The following is a 5,345-nucleotide window of genomic DNA, read 5'->3' as shown; positions in this document are numbered from 1 at the left end:
TTGAACTTATATCTAATATTTATTGTTGGTTTTTTAACTTATTTTATTATTTATTTATTATATAAGCCAAACATAATAGGAGAAGAAAAATACAAAATATAGATAGGCAAAAGGAAATCAATTCATAATTCTAGCACTCAGAAATACTTTTATTAACATCTTGGCATTTACATGCATACACACACTCATGCACACAGGTTAATTGTTCACACACCCAAGTTCATTCTTATTTTGCCTAAGGAGGTATATCAAATGGAATCGATATGAGCTTTTAAACCTAATATGGAACACCACATTATATGAAAAACAGTGATCATACAAATGAAAAAGATATTTCATATGAAGAACTTCAAAATTCCACAATTATTGTTCACTAAGTACTTAAATTCTTTTTTTCCTTTTTTAATTTTAACATTTACTTGTATGTATTTGTAGGGTACAGTGTGTTGTTTCCATACATGCATACACTGCACGATGATTCACTTAGGGTAGACAGCAGAGTGTTGTACCCCTTAGTCCACCACCTCTCCTCCCCCATTCTCTCTCCCCTCCTGAACTGTGGTTAGTACTTAATCAACAACCCCTTTTCTTCAGGAATATATAAAGAGCTATGACAACAGATCAATTCCAATTCAACAATACTTTGCTGAACACCTTTAATTGTTCCAATATTTGGAGAAATTCAAAATAAGCATTTACACTTTTGAGAAATTATTCCTGTAAGGATCACACAAAAAAATTAAATTACTTGGGCAAAATGGGGAAGAAAGGAAGAGGATTTCAGGCAAAATAAGCAGCAGTCTAAAGTGTACACTTTATGGGGAGTTGCCACATATAATAAAAGTGACACTTGTATCAAGGAAATAGTAAAGCAATTTAGAAAAAAAAATTTTTAACGGAGTAAAATCTTTAAAAGTTCAATACTTTACATTTTTAAATTTAAAACTTTGAAAAAGGGGTAGGAAGCAAGAAATATACATAAAAATTTCTGGTGCTGGCCAGGTCAATATCTATCTTCTTCGATGTTTTCACTATAAAGTAGGAATAACATTTCCTGGCTCCTTCTTCCTCAGAAGAGTATTATAAAGGCAGATAAAATCCATTATGCACTCTGTACTCTCAAGATTTTTTGGAGGCTGTGTTGCCTACTTGCTGTTTCAATCTGCTGGATAGATGCGATTCCTACTTTACTTTTCAGACACAGATTCAACCAAAAAGATGGGTTTTGAAATTTTAAATCTCAGTCTCTCTCTCTCTCTCTTTCTATCTATCACTCTATCTCTCTGTCTTCTTTTGGCCAAAAAGGATAATTGATGCTGCCACATTCAATCTACTTTGAAATTTTACCCCCTGTAAAAAAATTGTTTTTAATTTTCTTTAATATTTTCTTGATACAAGTATCACTTTTGTGGTGTGTGGCAGCTCCCCACCAAGTGCCTCATATGCTGCTGCTGCTTTTGCCTGGAATCCTCATCCTCTTCCCCTACAAACTTCTGCCTCCTTTTGGCTCTCAATTATCATTTCCTTAAGGAGACCTTTGCTGATGCCTACAAGACAGTTTTCTAATTCCATGTTCTCATATCCCTATTTTTATCCTCCTTCAAATATTCATCTCAGTTCTCCAAGAGATCAGGAACTAAATTCATCTTGTTCATCCAGAAATCCTAACACCTAGCATATCATAGGTTACCAACACCTGTGGAACAAGTAAACCCCTGTGGTTGCCTGATCAGTGGTTAGGCATGTTGGGTTCTCATGAGGACCAGTGAAACAAAGTGGCTGCTCTTGTTTCCCAGTCCCTACATTTCCATAGAAGACAATTATTTACCTTAGCCAAAACGAACGTGAAAACCTACACAATCATAAGAAACAGATTAATGTGTGGCAAAACTTGATCACGTGGTAAGAGAAACACAATAGGATTAGATAATAGAAGATGACATACTGCCTTTAGTAATGAATTTGTCCCTTCTCTGCCATTCCCTGTACTTTGGTAATTGTCTAAAAAAACTTACACAGCAAATGGTACAGTTCAGCATGAAGAACACTTGGGCAATCTGGGCACAGAGCATGTCAGCTGTCATCAAGAACATGAATCCTCAGCTGCTGCCTTCTTTTTCCCTTCCCAGTGAGTCCTGTCACATAGTCCTAGAAAAGGAAGGGGGTCAATAGAGAAATCTCATTTTGATTTTGACTATTGTATTAAATTGCTCAAGATCATAGTTCAGAAGTATCTAAATTCTCACATGTAATTTCTGCGTGTACCTAATAATGCCTAAGTGACATATGAGGGAGTCTTCAAGAAGTTCATGGAAAGATTCATTTTATCTTTCAATTCCATTTGCCATGAACCTTTTGAAGTGCCCTTGTACATATACATTACATGTAATAGGACTAACCATTTCATCTAATAAGACTAACCTCAGTGCTATAAATTGTGAACATTTTAGGCTTTCCTTCTATAGCACATCTGACCAAAAACACAAAAGAGTGTTCCCTAAGTAAGAATGAGATCTTACACCTCTTCTCTTTGAACTTTCAGACTAAATTATTTCTAAATTTTTTTAAGTTCTTGTATTTTTACAAATAAACTTTTTATTTTAGAATACTTGTAGAGTTACAAAAAACTTGAGAAGAGACTTCAGAGAGTTCCCACATACTCCACACCAAGTTTCCTCTATTGTTAACATCCTACATTAGTAAGGTACATTTGTCATAACTAATGAACCAATACTGATATGTTGTAATTAGCTAACTTCTATGCATTATTCAGATTTCCTTTCTTTACCTAGTGCTCCTTTTCATTTCAGGATCCCACCTAGGACACCAGATTACATTTACTCATTATGTTCATTAGGCTCCTCTAGGCTGTAACAGTTTCTCAGACTTCCTTTGTTTTTGGTAATTTTGACAATTTTAAGAAGTTCTTGTCAGAAATTTTGTAGAATGTCCTTCAGTTTCAGTATGACTGGTGTTTTTCTCATGATTATATCATGTTATAGGTTTTGGGTAGCCAAATACTACCTCAGCCACCTGGTCGAGGTTAACATCAACAATGATGTCATGTTCATAGCATATGCCCTTGATATGATAGCAATAGTGCTTTACCTTTGTGATTTCTATTTCTCAAGAAGAACGTTCTACACTAACATATTTTCCTCCATGAATTCATAAATCAGTGATATATATTTGTTAATACAAAGGGATTAAGATACGTAGTGGGATCAGGCCATTTCCCCCCTTAATATGAAATAAAGTGTACCTATTTTATATTTGTGATATTTAAATTTTTAATATCAAAATTATTTTGGTAATATTACTAATATAAAATAATTTTGAGGGAGTGGATTAGTAAAACATATAAATCAATATATTTTATAATATATTAATGTATAATAATTTATATGTTTTAATTTCTCTTCTGAATGCAAGGAAGACCAAAATATTTTTGTTCGGAACACACAAAACTCCTTTGCCTGTTAACCCTGCCATAGATTTTAAAGAATTTGTGCATATGAAGCAAAGTATTAATATAGGCTGTATGTTAAAGCAAGAGTTCATAATAATAGCCATGTCTCAGTAATTGCAGAAAATATCAATCTGTCATTTCATAATCCAAAGGAAAACAAAACTGGTGGGTGAATTTCTGCTATTTGCAAAAGTAGTGTTTTTATTATAAGCAGGATTTTTTTAAAAAAACTCTATTCTAATTATTTAAATGTGAGACAACATTCTTAGGTATAATATGTTCAGATTCTCATGACTGTCTTGTATGAAAGAAATGATATCAACAGCTAAATTTGGATAATGATTGAGTCATTGGTGTGGGACAACATGGGGGAGGGAGGTAATCAAAAAGTTTTGCTTGAACATATGTGGATACAATAATTCAATAGCTCAGGCCACCATGTGAGATAAGGACTAACTGCAGGTAAATTGTGACTTAGGTGAATTATTGCTAATACGAGAGTCTTAATCTCCCTCAGTTGTAATATATAGAGAAGAAAAACCTTTTCCAAGTTAGGGAAACTTTAATAAATCTATATCTTTAAACACAACTACATTTAACAATTAAAGTATATAATATGTATATTTACACATAATACTTGTATATGTATGTATAAATGTGTGTGTATGCATGCAAATATATATATATACACACACATATATAAAATGTATGTGTATATACACATATTTACTTTAAAATACTAAATTAACTACTGTTTCTTAATTTTTTTTTTTTTTACTAATTAATAACTACTAATTGGTTAAATATTCCACAAGTTAAAACAACAGAAGTGAGGGTGGTACTGAGCAATAGCTGAATACTGATTGTAACCCCCTGTCTGGGCAGAATTTGCCACTTACAAAGTTATAAAGAATCCTTTGCTTATCTTATATTTCTTCATATGAGTCTAGCCTTGCAAACAGAGGAAGCCAAGGACAGAAAAGGAAAAACTTTCAAGTTACTCACCAAACCTTGCACAATATTGCCAGTTAATGTCCTTTTCTCTTTTTATCTCTCTAAAAATGTATTTTGTCTCCCTAGTATAAATAAAAGATTTAGTTGGTAAATAAATAGACTTTATGCTATTTTTAAAGTAAAATGGATAAGTACTTTTATTGAAAGCTGCTTTACTATTAAAAAAGTTGTTTTGCAGGAAGGTAAATCTTGCTGTCATTTCCATTCCATTTGATATTCTTTATTAAAGTACACAAAGATAATTAAATTATAGGAAGTTATTTTGAATTATTTTTCTTTAGCATAGAGTTCACCACAATTAAAAAAGAGAGAGAAAGAGGGAGCCAGAATTCATGCTCCCTAGAAGGAAAACCACTTTAGGACTTGATGGGCTTTCCTTATACGTCTGCTTTTTATTTTTAAACACCACCACCTCTTTGCTGACCAACATTTTCTAGCAAATTATGGCAAGGAGGAAGGAGCATGAGCAAAGGAGCTGAGTGAAAGTTGGTGATACTCCCTGCCAACGTTCCAAGTTGAAATCAAATCCTTCGGTAAAGTTTTTTAGGCATGGAAAAAAAAAAAAAAAAAAGATTTACAACTTCAGCAGAACTGTAATTCTACCAAGAAAAAGTATCAATCTATTTTACTGTCACCAAAGGATCTGAAGCTGGCTTTGTCATACTTCTTTCTCCTTTATATGTGGAGATGGAAAAAAAAAAAAAAAAAAAAGCAAGGGGAGTTTAAAAAAATTGATGAAGCCCTGACCCTTTAGCTTCCATTTATAGTCTGAGCTGGAATGCCACCCCCCTTGACTAGCAAACTGTCCAATCCAGCCGCATGTGTCAAGATTCTATTAGTCACTAAGTGAAATATATATGCA

The sequence above is a fragment of the Galeopterus variegatus genome, unplaced genomic scaffold (assembly GCF_000696425.1).
Source record: "Galeopterus variegatus unplaced genomic scaffold, G_variegatus-3.0.2 Scaffold10734, whole genome shotgun sequence".
NCBI lineage: Eukaryota > Metazoa > Chordata > Mammalia > Dermoptera > Cynocephalidae > Galeopterus > Galeopterus variegatus.
Note: the sequence above shows the minus strand (reverse complement) of the source record.